Here is a 16799-nt window from a genome sequence, read left to right as displayed (position 1 = left end):
CCATTCTCTGCTTCCCTTGCTACAGGTTCTCTGAAGCTCAGTGCTACCCTCCAAGAAAAATACCTCCTCCCTCATATGGCGGGTAGATTTGGCACTAATCCAAAACTATGCTGTATCTGCTGCAAGCTGCTCCCCCCTTCCCCTTACTATAGTACCCCAAGTACCTTGGGGACAGAGACTTGGGGGGAAAAGAATCATTTAGAGTAACATAGTCAACTGTAATGTAGAAACCTTGTTTATTAGTAACTGAAAGCAAAATACAACTTCACCTTCCTTACTGTGGAATATTAGATGTTAGGGTCATATTCCTGTGCTCTGTACTGAGACACTGATTACTGAAGTACAAATGAAAGGCGATATTGTGAAGGGGAGGGGAAATATGTAATTTTAATGGTACTGAATCTTCTAGTTTCAGAAGTTTGTCGGATGGCAATACAATTTTACTTGGGTTGGTTACTTAATATACAAAAGTCCTAGCTCAAGAGCATCACCATTATTATTGTTAGCAAGCTTTAAGAACAATCTCTTTGGTATTTTTTAAAGTAATGGGAACAGAAAAAAAATCAGATATATTCAGTAGGTTCTGATGCTTTTCTCTTTCTTTTGCACAATGGGGGTGGGGGCTGGCCAGCTTCTCAGCTCTTACTATGGAGTGCCCAGCACAGCTCCTGCAAAGGCCATTGGCTTCTGAGTGCCCTGACAATCCCGCTGACCATGCCAGGAGGTGGGATAGCTTAGGAATGGCTCTGCTGGCTCTGCACTGGCATGATTCTGCCAGGGCAGGACATGTTGTCTTTGGGGCTGCTTTGCACCACTTTCAGGGTGCAAAATGGATACACTAGAGCACAGACTGTGGCTTTTGGCATATAGCCAAATAGTAAAAACAAAAAAACCCCAAGGGTGAAATCCTGGCCCCCCTGAAATCAATGGAAAATTCACCACTGGTTTCAGAAGAGGCCAGGATCTCACCCTAAGGAGCCACATACTGAATTAAACATTGACTATAGTAGGATTGCAAAGGATGTGAGTCGGTATAAAGTTTGGCCCAATACCTTAAGATGGTTTAAAAAGCTTGCCCCCTGTGATTAAGGAGTAACCTCTTCTCATAAGGATTCTTAATGTGCTATTCTTATTATGCAGTCTCAGTACAATCTTCTTTTGAGCTGCTTGCAGTTTGTGTTTTGAATGAATGGTAAGAAAACTTTGCCTAAGCCTTAATGGGTTCATTGATATTGGACTGGAGCAGCCTTCCATATCACGTGACAAATACATGATCAACCTATTTTGTTTGCTTAGAAATCCCCTCACTGTGGTGATTATATTACAAAAGAATCTTAAATCATACACACACAATGGTGGGTTAATGTTGGAATTTTAATTTGAGGATTTTCCTTCCTTTTATATTTTAGTCTTCATTTCTTGTGTGTGTGGGTTAATTAAAAACTCACATTTAAAAGGTAAAATACAATGTTTCTTTCTCTTTGTTTTTTCTGTGTTTAGGGCTAGCATTAGAAATTGGTACCAGCAGCAGGCCAGATTCAGCTATGGGAATTCAGGCATGAAGTTGACCCCTCTCAATCATTTCCTATAGATGAGACATAGCACAAGCTGTGGTAAGTTGCAGTGGATTCTTTAAAAATACAACACTCTTTTGAAAACTACTTAATGCCAACATGTATGCTGTTAAAGCTGTTACTTTAAATGCTGCCTTTTTTTTGTCATTTTTAGTCAATATGAGTGCAGAGCTGCCTTATAAGTCTGTCTTTTAAAATCTTTATTACTGCCGCACTGGAATGTAATGGAATTATAGCTTTGGAGGCAGTGTAAAGGCTGTACAGTAGTAACATAAAAACCATGCAGTGTTATGGACTTGATATAACTATAGGCATATGCCATTGTTTATCATTTTTACATTATGTATCTTTTTTTACTCTGAGGTGACTAAATACACCTCAGCATGAGGAGTGCTTAGTGGGAGTTTTTTGGACATAAATCCTATTTTCCTTGGTTTGCTGCAGAAGGATTTAGATATTTTTATCTGATACCACTAGGAAAAGAAAGTGAAATTGACAGTAAAATCGAGCTGAGTGAAGTGCAGAAAATAAATAAGCAGCATGAATGGTGAAAGACAAATAAGATTTTAAAAGTTCTTGTAGTTTTACTAATCCTTCTGGGTATCATTAGTAATGCAGGAAAGGAAGGTTTCTGAATATATCATTTTGATCTTGATTGTGTGTCTCTTTTGAAATTGATCCATCGGGCTTTATTTTAATTATATGGCAGTAGGGGGAAAACCTACTGGTACTTAATTTTGAGATGTCCAAAGTTATCACAAACCAGATTTTTATTTGCTATGAATGTTTTAATTTTATAAGTAACCACATTTCTTTCGAAAATGAGCCAGTGTTTATAAAAACACGAGAACTATTTCTTATTTTTTTACCACAAATATGTTTGCTACTTGGCAAAGCTCACCCCCAGCTGACCATACCAGAAAGGTTTGCAAACTGCATCCTAGCAGCTTTGACAACAGCTACAAGTACAGCCTGCAATGTCTCCAAGATGAGTTGTCTGATGTGTCATTACATCTCCTGTGGTTTTCCTTGAGGACCATCCTAGCTCTTCAGGATGTGAAACCTTCACATCCTCTGTGATTTGGTGTAAGCCAATGGTCTCCATGTGTGTTCCATGTCCTGGAGAATCACGTAAGCTCCACTCAAGGAGAGAGGTCCTGAGTCTTCTCAGCTTGAGCTAAAAAGCCAGATTCTGTAGCTAGGAGATGTAACAGACTCTTCTCTTCTATAGATGAAGCATAAAGGGGTACACAAACACATGCCAGCCAGTGTGTTATGCTAACATGTGTTTAATATAGCAATAATAAAATTAGCAATGTGATAGGATGGCCTCAGTATTGTTGGTGAGAGCTGCTGCAAAGGAATATGGGCTGGGCCTGAAATAGCAAGCAGTTGAGGCAATTTGTTTCTGTTCGAGGGCGGGTGGGGGTGAGAGAGGAAAAACAGTGCCCAGTGGTCTTTAGCATAGCATCATAATCTGCTTACCCAAAGGAGTTTTTCAACTAGGGAAACCGTATGCTGGGTGGGTACTACAATTCGGGTCAGAAGTGGGGCAACTTGGATACTGATGTTGCCGACGCATGGATATTTAATGAGAGTAGGGTTCTCGAATGGAATGTGGGGCTGTACTTCTGGTCAGGAAGGGTGGGGATAGGGGAAGAATGAGTGGGGTTGGTTTCCAAGTTTGTGGGTTACAGGCAAGGTTTGTGATCTTCATCATGAGCAGGCCATTCTGTGTCCATGTTAATAAGCACACCAGTCTTCATCTTCATTTAGCAGGGAGCCAGTTTACATTGTAACGCCTCTTATATACTAGTCTGAATTCCTCCAAGCCAAAAAAGAGCTCCTAAACTATGCACAGGCAGTTAGAACTATGCAAAGTTCAGCTGGCTGAGTTTGTAGGCTTTCTCCTGGACTAAACTTTCTTTGGCTTATATCCATATGGGTCACAAACTATGGGTTTTGCTTTCAGCTTCAAATAAACACACAAAAATAGAGGAGAAATTCAGATGAAGCTGCTGTTTAGGTTGAAACTACAGAGTTGTGTGGTTTTCATCTAAGTTTGCTAAGAAAAAAGCCCAAATTCACTCAGAAGATGTGTGAATCTTACCACACTCTTGATGGATCTGGCTGAGCATCAAGTTTGTATTGAAAACCAAAAAAAGTCTGCATGCTTTGGATTTTGTAATGAAGGCGTGTCACATCTCTAAAGATTGTAGCATCCAGATAAGATACTGTTTGCAACAAATCAGTGCATGCACACTCTAACCGGAAGAAATTTTTTACTGGCTTCTTCATGGAGAATTACAAAAAACTCTTATCAGAAGTTTGGGAGTTTTTTTTATTGTATTTTGAGATGGAGCAGTGATGTGTTTAAATTAGGGCTGTGAAGCGATTAAAAATTAATCAAGATTAATTGCACAATTAAAAAATAATTGTGATTAATCTGTGCTGTTAAACAATAATAAAATACATTTATTTAAATATTTTTGCATGTTTTCTACATTTTCAAATATATTGATTTCAATTAGAACACAGAATATGAAGTGTACAGTGCTCACTTTATATTTATTTTTGATTAAAAATATTTGCACTGTAAAAAACAAAAGAAATAGTATTTTTCAATTCACCTAATACAAGTACAGTAGTGCAATCTCTTTATCATGAAAGTTGAACTTACAAATGTAGAATTATTTACAAAAAATAACTGCATTCAAAAATAAAACAATGTAAAACTTTGGAGCCTACAAGTTCATTCAGTCCTACTTCTTGTTCAGCCAATCGCTCGGACAAACAAGTATGGTTAGAATTTGCAGGAGATAATGCTGCCCGCTTCTTGTTTACAATGTCACCTGAAAGTAAGAACAGGTGTTCGCATAACATATTTGTAGCTGGCATTGCAAGGTATTTGCATGCTTGATATACTAAACATTTCTATGCCCCTTCATGCTTCAGCCACCATTCCAGAGGATATGCTTCCATGTTGATGATGCTCATTTAAAAAAATAATGCATTAATTAAATTTGTGATTGAGCTCCTTGGGGGAGAATTGTATGTCTCCTGTTCTGTTTTACCTGCATTCTGCCATATATTTCATGTAATAGAAGTCTTGGACGATGACCCAGCACATTCTTTTTAAGAACACTTTCACAGCAGATTTTACAAAACACAAAGAAGGTACAAATGTGAGATTTCTAAAATAGCTACAGCACTCGACCCAAGGTTTAACAATATGAAGTTGCATACAAAATCTGAGAGGGACGAGGTGTGGAGCATGCTTTCAGAAGTCTTAAAAGAGGAGCAACACTCCGATAAAAAAAACTACAGAACCTGAACCATCAAAAAAGAAAATCAACCTTTTGCTGGTGGCCTTTGACTCAGATAACGAAAATGAACATGTGTCAGTCCGCACTACTTTGGATCATTATCGAGCAGAACCTGTCATCAGCATGGGGGCATGTCCTCTGGAATTGTTTTGTTTTTGAGTGCAGTCCTGTAAAAAAAAAAAATCTACATTTGTAAGTTACACTTTCACGGTAAAGAGATTGCACTACAGTACTTGTATGAGGTGAATTGAAAAATACTATTTCTTTTATCACTTATAGAGTGCAAATATTTGTAATATAAAGAGAGATTGTACACTTTGCATTCTGTGTTGTAACAGAAATCAATATGTTTGAACACGTAGAAAAACATCCAAAAATATTTAATAAATTTAAATTGGCATTCTATTGTTTAACAGTGTGATTAATCACGATTCATTTTTTTAAATAGTGATTAATTTTTTTGAGTTAATTGCGTGAGTTAACTGATTAATCAACAGCCCTAGTTTAAATCATATTTACATGGAATCCTTAATGTATTTTAAGAACTTTAATATGGGACCATTGCCAATGCAGGTGAAACTTTAGGTCAATCAGCCTTTAGCAGTGTTGCTTGTAGAATCTAGTTGTTTAACTAGCTCAATTTTTGGGGTGGGGGTGATATCATCTCTACCTTCCACCCATTATATATGTAATAGTACACATAATGCTAATGCTAGTACACATAATTTTTGGTTATTCTGAAGTACAATTATTCCTCTGTCCCATTGTGATGCAACTTGAATCATTGATGCCTCAGGTCACCAAGATGTCTTGGCAAAGACTGAAACTGTTTCAGATTATCCAAAGTATCGACCAACACTTCTATCGGTGATTTTTTTGCATGCAGGCTAGAGAAGAAAAAACTCATTTGAACATTAATCTTTTGTTCCCTGTATCTCAGTTATAGGTGGTAAGACACAGTATGTGCTCTCAACACAATCGAGCAAGAGGCGTTGTGGGTTGCAAGTCCCTCCTTGGATCAGAAATACATGGCACCAACCAAAAGAGCTGACACACTTTGCTAAGTGGATAGTGTAGAGTTCCTGCTCTGGAGAGCTGATAGTTTAAATACTTTAAAAGAAGTCTATATACCTTCAGATATTTAATACAATAGTTAAAAGTATTGTGCATATGCACAATAGGGCCCCAGACCTGTAAACATGGATGTGCTTGACTTATGTGAGTAGAAGCTCTGAATTCAGGAGCCTGATGTACAAGTTACCCTTTTGCACAATACTTGGGACTGCAGTTTGACACTTACGTGTGTAGATCAGGTAATTGCACTTGACTCCGTATGGACAAATATCCATTTGCACATGAAAACGCAGGCTTTATGCATTTAGAATTTGCATGTTTGTGAAATCAGATGTCACTTCTGAAAACTGGAATTTAATAATCAAGTGGAAAAGTTACAGTATTATTCTAGTTAATAGAATAAATTGGCCATGTAATAGGATGGAACAAACTTTCAAAATTGTAAATATGTATCAATTGAGGCACAAAATCTGCCTACCACCAATCATCCAGTAAAAGGCAGGTAATATAATAACTGACAATATTTTATTCAGCCATAAAAATAAATTGCATGCCCGCGGTGTGTAGAATTTTGCAAGGCTGTTAGTCTCTGGTAGAAATTAAGTGAAAGTAGTGAGCGATGGAGTAGGTTTGGAATATCAAGTTATGTAAACTAACTAGGGCTTTCATATTACCTTGGGTACAGTAATTTTAAATATGTAAACACTTAAAGATCCTCAAAGGATTTCTTATCCTTCACGAATCTTAAGCTCAATATATTACAATATTTCATAACAGTATAAAACTCTAATTCTATCAGTGGCTCTTTCTTTTTCATTGGTATCCTTATAAATGTTGAACACAGTAAGCCATATTCTGATCTTGGTGTCTCTGAATATATGTACACTGCAAAAAAAGACCTGCAGCAGCGAATCTCAGAACTCAGGTCAAATGACTCGGACGCACAAGCCTCTTGAGCGTATGGTACTAACAATAGTCGTGTCGACGCTGGGGCTCAGACTGAAACCCAGGGTCTGAAATTTGGCGAGGGGGGTGGGTTTCAGAACCCGGGCTCCAGCCTGAGCCTGAATGTCTACGTTGCTTTTTTTAAGCTGTGTAGTGTGAGCTGCCAAATCAGTTGACCTGGGCATTGAGAATTGTTGCCATGGGTTGGTCTTACAGTGTAGATGTAGCCACCAATATAATATGGAGTAGCTCAAAACTTTGTGTTACCAGAGCTCAGAAATCAGCATTCTGGAGACATAGCTGAGAGCTGCAAAAACATTCTGGGTACTTACATGTAAAAGAGCGTGATTTTAAAGTTTAGGCCCTGATTGTGCAACTTCTTCCCACATTAATACCTACTAATGTGCGTCGTCACATTGAGTTTATGCAAGTTTCATGTAATCACACTCAAGAGTACTACTCTAAGGCCTGGTCTACACTACGCGTTTAAACCGGTTTAAGGAGCGTAAAACCGATTTAACACCACACCCGTCCACACTAAGAGGCCCTTTATATCGATATAAAGGGCTCTTTAAATCGATTTCTGTACTCCTCCCTAACGAGAGGAGTAGCGCTAGTATCGGAATTACCATATCGGATTAGGGTTAGTGTGGCCGCAGATCGACGGTATTGGCCTCCGGGTGGTATCCCACAATGCACCACTGACCGCTCTGGACAGCAATCTGAACTCGGATGCAGTGGCCAGGTAGACAGGAAAAGCCCCGCGAACTTTTGAATATTTCCTGTTTGCCCAGCGTGGAGCTCCGATCAGCACGTGTGGCGATGCAGTTAAAAATCAAAATAAAAAAAGAGCTCCAGCATGGACCATGCGGATGTGATCGCTGTAAGGGCAGGCAAATGTGTTCTATCAGGGCTCTGTTACAGAAGACGAAATTCAAAATCATTTTTAAAAATTCTCCACACAGACGCCATAGCAGGGACTCAGCGCACTGCTGCGTGACAAGCGTAATGGAAAGCCAAAGAATCAAATGGACGCTCATGGAGGGAGCGGGGACTGGAGGACTCAAGCAATCCCACAGTTCCTACAGTCTCCGAAAAGCATTTGCATTCCTGGCTGAGCTCCAAATGCTTCTAGGGTCAAACACAGTGTCCGCGGTGGTTCAGGGCATAGCTCGGCAATTTACGCCCCTACCCCCACCCCCAGAAGTGAAAGGGAAAACAATCCTCTCTTGACTCTTTTACATGTCACCCTATCTTTACTGAATGCTGCAGATAGACGCGATGCTGCAGCAGTCAACACCAACATCCTCACTCCCCCCCCTGCCATGGGTCGTCATCATCAGCGTATTGGCACATGGGGCAGTGCAAAAGGACTGGTAACCATGCCGACTAGCATCCAGTGAGGTCGACCATGGGCGCCTGTGTAAAAAACTCTTGATTTTTTATGGTAGATGGTGCAATATGGCTGGTAACCGTCTTCATCATAGCAACAGGGGGCTGAGCTCCATCAGCCCCCACCCTTCATGTGTAAAGAAAAGATTCAATTGTCCCTGGACTAGCAGCGGGATGCTGGGCTTCTCTCCCCCACACTGCTTAATGTCCTGTCTGGACTATCATAGCAGCTGGAGGCTGCCTTCCACTCATTTCTCACTAACAAGTCACTGTGTCTTATTCCTGCATTCTTTATTACTTCATCACACAAGTGGGGGGACACTGCTATGGTAGCCCAGGAAGGCTGGGGGAGAACGGAATCAACAGGTGGGGTTGTTGCAGGAGGACCCCCTGTGAATAGCATACAGCTCATAATTTCTGCGGGATCTGACACAGATCAGCTGTGCTCTCTGGTTCTATGATACACTGGTTCTCTAGTACACTTGCCCCATATTGCTTGTCTGCCGTTGCTTTCCCAGAGGAAGGAGTGACTGACGACATTTACCCAGAACCACCCGCGACAATGATTTTTGCCTCATCAGGCACTGGGATCTCAACCCGGAAATTCCAAGGGGCGGGGGAGGCTGCGGGAAGTATGGGATAGCTACGGAATAGCTACCCACAGTGCAACGCTCCAGAAATCGATGCTAGCCTCGGACCGTGGACGCACACCACCGATTTAATGTGTTTAGTGTGGCCGCGCGCACTTGATTTTATACAATCTGTTTTGCTAAACCGGTTTATGTAAATTCGGAATAATCCCGTAGTGTAGATGTACCCTAAGGTGAGCAAAGATTGCAGAATTGAGGTGTAGTGAGATGCCCTAGTGGCGGCAAAGAAGAAAACTCAAAATCCGTCTGGATTTGCTTGATCTTTTTCAATGGCGGCAGAAAGCTGGCATACAATATGAAGTCATAATAGGTTTCTCAGCTTGAGAAGAAAGATCTGTCATTTTTCAGATGACATTTCACTGCTTACTTAGTGGCATTGAGTCACTATCTTGTAAATACTACCAATAATTTTCTTTTAACATGAATGATAATGTATAGCATTCCACAGAGAAAAGCATGTTCCGTTTACAGGGATACAATCAACTCCATGCAAAGCTGCCTAGAATACAGACTCCATTTGTATGTGTAAAGGTGTGGCAGCAGCCCCCAGCTCAAATGGGGAACCACTGGTCTTCTACTGCCCGCCAGAAAAGGATGCCTGTCATTTTTTCCACACTTTTGATGACATAACTCCCAAAAGCAGCATAGATAGATCAAAAGTTGGTATAATTATCACAAACCACTAGGACATATTGTATTGCCTGCTCTAGAGCGGAAATCAGGAGCAGAAGATAAATGTATAGTTAATTTAGATAACTTGAATTTTCAGTGCTGCATGTGAATAATATGTATAAATAAATACATACACAATGTATAACGTATAATCTCAACATCAGCTGTGTAGTTTGGCTCTATGTGATTTTTACACATATGTTGTCCAACTGAAAAATGCAGCACTTGAGAATATTAGGTGGATTTTAAATATTTCCAGGAGGATGTGGGGACCATAAAATGATGGCTGGGTTAGAGTCCCATGTAGTGTCCTCATTTGTGATAAATACGATCTTACCCTAATATTGCTACCATTATTAGAGAAGTTTGGTCTAGTTGTTTGAGCTTAGAACTGTTGGTTGTTACAGGCTTTGAGTAGGTCACATAACCTCTCTGTGTCTCAGCTTTACCATTTTTAAACTGAGGTGAGGGATAACATTTCCAAAAAGTCCAAGATTTCCAAAAGTGAGTAGTGATTTTTGGTTGCCAATTTGAGGCAGGCTAAAAAGGACCTAATATTCAGAAGGTGAGTGCTCCGCTCTTTCTGAAAGTCTGGCCCATTTAAAGTACCTCAAGTTGGCTCTGCAATTTTTATTTCCTCTGTCTCAATCAGAACTTTGGCCTTTGTCCTTATGAGTTAAATGGCAATGTTTTCAAGACTGTGATCAAATTATTCCATTATTCCTGCTTAATCTGACCAAATTAAATCAAAAGGGTAGTGACAGAACAAGAGAGAGCGCGGGAGGATGGTGTGCATGGTTTGTACAAATGATTTGGCTCCTAAGATTTTAATCCAAATAAATGTTGTATCTGAACACTTTGATACAAGTAAGTAGTGACTTAGGTTGCATATATAAATATTGGTTAATGTTTCTAAAAGGCTGTAGGAAGGATTATGATTATACTGGTGGTGATTGTCTATTGACATTTAAAATGAAAATTGTTTTTAGAAAAAGATGAGTGCCAAGTAAAATCATTGTCCAGTCTTTTTTCTGAACAGGATTTGGATATATTTACGTTTACCTCACTACTTGTTATGTTGCAAGTACCTGTATATAAGCAAGCAATGCAACATGTTCCATTAAATGAACTTTCAGGATGGATTTATTGCCCAGGCGGAAAATGTCTACATTTTCCCACATCAAAAGCAGAAAAAATGGTAAACATGCCCTTTCAGAAATCCACAAGAGACTGAAAAATAGTAACTAGGTGTCAGGCCATGACATTTTTTGTTACCATTTGCTCGTTGAACATGAATGCTTAGAGCTTCACACACATGTACTTGCAGAGTATGCTGTTACAACAGGAGAGCAAAGTGATAAGAGCAAAGGGAAATAAAATTCATAAAAGCAAAGTTTTATTTTTTGAAGCTCTGTTTTTGCCCTTATTTTAATAATCAGTCTCTTACAGGTGTTAGTTGTAAAGACCACGTGGAAGCTGTGGTCTAGTAGGAAATGTAGGTATTTGGTCATATCCTATGCTCATTCTTCATGTGGAACAAGTGTAAAATACACCCCAAAAGGTGTAAATGACAAAGAAGGGATATGCTTTCTAGTGAGCTAACTTGTGGCAGTTTTGGGGGATATCGGTGAAATTCCAGGGCCACATGACACCCATTGTAGTCAGTCAAAGCTATATAAAGCATATACAGTACACAATGGTAGAATTTCCCCCAATTTTAAGGTCCAAAAAGGACTCAAAATAGGTAGATAAAACCAGTTACCACCTTGCTCTCAAAATAAAATGTGCAAGTGAGTCATTTGAAGCCAGCTGATGAACAGTAAAGTGAGTCAAGTTTCCATTTGTTTCTGAAGATGGCAATACTACTTAAACTCCCCATATGCCCATAGTAATTTCATCTGATCTGAAATTTCTGCAGGTCACAACTGGCAGATGTTTGTTTCCTCTTGTTCTGTTTTTGCAATTGAGGATTAAAAACAGCATACAATGAAGGTGAAGTGACATTGGGTTGTGTGCTGGTATTGCGTACTGTACACTGGTTTGTTTGGTGTCTGACAGTTCGTAGGTTACGTCAAATTGTATGGCAATGGTGTACTCCAAGGTATGATGTGCCTTGTTGTCAATAGTTCAGGATGCCCAGGCCTCCCATTGAAATCAATGAGCTCAATGTAATTGACTGCTATTTCCCTCCCCCACACCCTCCAATCTCGCAGCTGCTCTTTAAAGACATGAGCCTACAAGGTGCTAAGCATCCATATTTCCATCCGGCAGGAGTGTGCAGTATCTCCCAGGATCATGTCCCAAATATGGGGAACAAGTGTTTAGTATTTATGCAGTTTAGCAAGAGCACTGGTGTAACATTACCTGGGGGCTGGGTTTCAGATTACTGACCACTAAACTTCTGAACCATTCAGCCTCTCCGTATAACCTACCAAAATTCCATTTAAATAATATGAGGAGTCTGCCCTGAACCCTCAACAGCCAATACATTTTGATTTGAGGATGTACTGCAGAGCCTAAAGAATAGATAAACCACTTAAGAAGATTCCAGATCAATAACAGATCCTATAATACCAGGTAAGGGATGGAAAGATGACACAATGGTGGGTTGTGGTTTTCTGATGCTACAGTTATGGACATGGTATAAGAACCTAGTTACCAGATAGTAGTGGGGAAGGGGAAAGTGTCAGCAGAGGGGGCTGGAGAGCTTGGAGCAAACAGCCAACCAGCACAGAGAATGCCCTGTCAAAACTGTAGAAAATACTCTGACGACATCAGTCTGTCAGTCCCACTTAGGCTGATTGTGCAGCTGCTCTGCAAGCTTGTGTCTGGCTGCATTTTCTGTCCCTAAGCCCACATGACAAGGAAAGCATCCGAGTGTCCCGAGTGGCTGTCACCCCTGAATAGTTCTAAATTTGTGGGGAGCTGGGGAGGAGAGGTGGCCCTGGCTGGGCCTCATTTTATCCCCTTCTCCCCAGGGCAGCAGTACCTGCTTAGACTCAGATGCAATTAAATGACCTGAGCAGTATTCAAAGAGAGAAGCAAAACCCAAATCTCTCTCCATTCCTGTACAATCTTTCTCCAACTTATGGGCATTGCAGAGCCGGCAGTCAAACAGAGAGTAATTACTGAGGCCATGTTGCTTATTACACTGGAAAGCATCAAATCAGCCATTTCGGTGAGCTTTCTCTTTGGAAATCTGTGTTAAGGAAGTTACCCCTAAAAAAGGAGGCGTATGTATGTCTCTCAGCATATCTCTGGAATTCCATGTTGGCTTGTTTGTAATTTCAGCTGGTACATTGAGGGCCAGACTGTGCCTGGTCCCTTCATGAGGGTGCCAGGGAGGGAAGGAGGTATGTGCAAGAATGTCTTACTGCGGGAGCAGCAGCCTGACTTTGACTCCTCCACAGGGCTAGTGCTCCTGTTAGCAATAGGCTCTGAAAAGGAGTAGAGAGGGTCAGGGAGGTCTTTGAGCCATTACCCTTCTGAGGCATTATGGTGGCTTCAGGCACAAAGCCTTCCTGAGGTCCTGTTGAGATAATGTTCCTCCACTGTATCCCAAAGACAGGGTAATGCCTATAGGCCCCAGTAGAATGCCACCTGTGTTGCTGTCAAGTCCCAGGGCTTTGCATTGTTGTTTTGACCAAGCAAACATGTAAATAGTTTCATGTTGACAGTCATTCCATCCAAAACATCACTATCTATTACAGAGGATCTTTACTACTGCACTTGGGCATCACACTGAAGTGGTTGTCTGGACTTCATCTTATTTAGCCAGTACAGATGGACAAGAGAAGCAGTGAATATTAATAGTTAATGGTTCAATCATGCATCCTTAGGCTACCCCAATGCTCCTGTTGAAATTAATAGATTAGTCTCAGCTGTGTTAATAAATGGGAGACCTTTGTTTTGAGGAGGCTAGCTAAATTTGAATAGCTGCAGCTTTGCTTTCTGAGACACTGTTGTTGAGATTTTGGTTTTTATTCTGGTGACGGTTTTCCAAACTTCCATATTCTCTTTCAGTAACTATATTGCAGCCTTTCACACTGGCTTGGAATTGAAGGGGCAGATTCTACTTCCTTCATGTGCAGAATTCTCATTTATCACAATGTCAAGATCAAGGGTAGCCTATGATCCGAACTCTGCCATTTGTCTTGCAATCAGATTCCACCTGCATGGATTAGGTTGCAAGATTGTAGCCTGCATGAAAATTTAATGGAAGCTAGTGGCATCCTGATAGGCAGTGCATTGCGTCAAGAGCAGAACTCGAACCAGATTGTGACACTGAGAATTGCGACCTGGTTCCCCCTTGCTCTGGGTGGAATGTAATCAGTGCAAGCCCTACACCTGGCACAGCTACTCCCATTGGTGTGCTGGCTGGAACAGGGTGGGGCATGTGTGTGGAACCATTTTCTCTTCCCACACCCACCCACTTTAATGGGGATATGAGGGGAAGTAAAGTCCTCATGGACATTGATTTTTCTCTGTGCTGCTACTCACAATATGAGTAGCCCTTGCAAGGGAGTAAGAGTGTGTAAGGCACCTTCTTACTCCCTTGACCAAGCACGAAAGATGGCCCATCAAAACCAGTTGACACAATAATCCATAATCCTGTATTTCTGAATTTCCATATCCCTGTGTGCTCAAGTTGCACTGAAGTTGATTTACTAGCCATAACTATCCCCCTTTCTTGAGATAAATAAAAATGCAATTAGGTTCCTGAAAATGTAATTGAATAGGTAAGAGTCTCTGAACAGAAACAGTCATTGGTGGGAGAATTTTACCCTTCAAGTTCATTTACTGTCCTAAGCAAAATGTTCTAATGTAGGTTTAATAGAACACTTTTACTGACTCATGACTTTATTTTCAATCCCTTCCCCAATAGTCTACATATGACTTACTTCAGAGAAAAGTTAACATCCACTGGTTGGCTTTATATTTTGGGATAATCTAAATATACTTACTCCCCAAACGTAGAAAGCTCAAGCAACAAAAAAGAAAAATTACACACACATTTAGTTCTGCTACTGTTGTTGAAACTGGAAAACTAATTCCTCTCTGAGCTTTTCCTGGAATAGAGCTCCACAGTTTAATTGCAAATTATAATATCTGCATTAATTTCAAGTTAGATTTTAGTCATCAGTTCAGGGATAGATATTTTTATGGCATTACGAATGCTTGATTTACAGTTGTATTTAAAATTAACTTGATTATACTTTACTAAGTTGTATTAAGAGAAATAGCTTTCATGCCATACAAATACGACCTCAAGCTTTTGTGGCTATCATGGCAATAATCTATATAGCCATTGATAAGAAAAATTTAAATGCAATGAATTCTTCTTAATCTAACAAACCTGTAGCGCAGTGCACTGATTTTCCTTTTGTGTACCTGGGAACAGACATAGATTTATTCACTTGCCTTTGGCCTTTCTTACCCTTGGGGAATAGAATAGATTTCAAAAGTTTCTTTAGTGACTATGAATTTATGTCACTCCTGCCGTCCTATGCAAACAAATGAGCACACCATGCTTCTAAAATGTAAGGTCAGAGCCTTAGCTGATGTAAATTAACATATTCCATTTAGTTCTGTGGAATATTGGCGGTTTACACCAGCTGAGGATCTGACCCTTCATTTCAATTTAGTATTGCTGTTTTAATGTCTTGTGCAGATGCTCAAGTATCCATATATGTGCCGACAAAGCCAATATATATCACTTTTGTGGTATGTTTAGTTATGAAGTTTCTGGGATTCTTCTTGCTTTTCACATACTTTTACCTGAATGGTACTACCTTCAATGTGCCCCATGTTGCAGTGACCCAGGTAAAATATTCTTTCTGGCTTTCAAACTTATCTGTAGCAAAGGCCTCTTGTCAATTGTAAAACAGTATTGTCAACCCCAAGTATTTTTTTTTTTTAAAAGATTGGATCCAGGTTTACCCCTCCCCCCCCCATGAGACTGGCTTAAAAAGCATGAGATTTCTTTTTTAAAATTGTATGTATTTGCCTTTGGGTTTCTGGGCCTTTAGGATACTTTTGGATCATGTTTCCTAGCTTTTGTCTGTAACTGTGAGGGCTCAGAACTTGTTTGTTTAAAAAAAAAAAGCCAAGATTCTCATATGATCAGATGACTTCAGGAGCTGAAATTGTATGAAAAAAACACTCGATAGTGTGAAAATCACAATAAAAATTGAGTAACATTGGGTAAGCTCTTCAGGCATACCCTACAGGAGTATTCACACGTTCCTGATCAAATGCCACAATCGTTTCCCAGTCTGACCTGGGAAATGTTCTCTGTGGCAGTTTCTGTTTTCTGGCTGTTCCAAAGTCCTGGCCTGGACCCCATGTCATTGGTGTGAATGCTTTCAAAGTTAAGGAAACTTTAGAAAAGCTCTAATCAAACCACAAAGATGGAATAATAACCTCCAAATGGGCACTTGTCCATGATATTTTGAGATATGTTGTGTACTAAAAAGAACTTGCTGATGTTATTGAAAGCCTTTGTGCCCAGTTCTATGGTTCACATGCTGCCAAGCCCTTCATGTGCCACTTTCTTTCTCTCTCTCAAAGGAAAGAACACTTAATAAATAACCTGAAGATACTCGGATGACTGACAATTTGACTGCTGCCAGAAACATACTAGTTCTTCCTCTGTTACTTTGAAAGCTGTTAGGACACTGCTACCCTCTCTTTTTTTGTAATCTCCTCCTGCCCTCTCCCCCCCCCAAAAAAAAAAGGAAAAAGAAAAGGAAAAGAGCAGGCATTGTGGGCTTGCTGACTTTTTATTTTCTCCCTCACATATCTTTTGGAAGGGAGAAGTCTGTCTCCTGATTGTGTTCTTGCTATGTACTGTACATGCCAATGACTGTTTTCACACCTCATCTTAAGGGCCTCATCATGCTGTTATTGAGATCAGTGGCAAAACAACATCGAGCCCTTAATCTGCTGCTCCCAGCCTTCAGTACCTAAAGGAAAATAGTAAAATCAGGAATAAGAGGATTGCTTTTTTGGTCTCAATCATTGCACAGGTTAACATCTGAATCAGTCTCTCGGAGTCTAGAATGCATATGTATCAAGTCTGATTCTATAACTGCTACATTTATGAAGATGCCAAATGATTCTGCCTGTAAGATGGCTATTCCATTAATTGCTTTGGAACTATTAAG

The 16799-nt window shown here is 40.1% G+C and overlaps 1 protein-coding gene across 7 annotated transcripts in view; it reads left to right on the top strand.

The window, feature by feature from the left end:
- The window catches only part of MAPK10 (mitogen-activated protein kinase 10), a 255588-nt gene that overhangs the window by 2986 nt on the left and 235803 nt on the right, over positions 1–16799 (top strand). For all 7 annotated transcript variants that reach the window (XM_045018014.1, XM_045018016.1, XM_045018013.1 and 4 more), the window contains exon 3: positions 1501–1613. The gene's annotated coding sequence lies outside the window, so the exon portion shown is untranslated. The remainder of the gene's footprint in view (positions 1–1500; positions 1614–16799) is intronic.

The sequence above is a fragment of the Mauremys mutica genome, chromosome 5, assembly GCF_020497125.1.
Source record: "Mauremys mutica isolate MM-2020 ecotype Southern chromosome 5, ASM2049712v1, whole genome shotgun sequence".
NCBI lineage: Eukaryota > Metazoa > Chordata > Testudines > Geoemydidae > Mauremys > Mauremys mutica.
The sequence above is the reverse complement of the archived record's forward strand: the minus strand, read 5'-3'. Positions and strand labels throughout refer to the sequence as shown.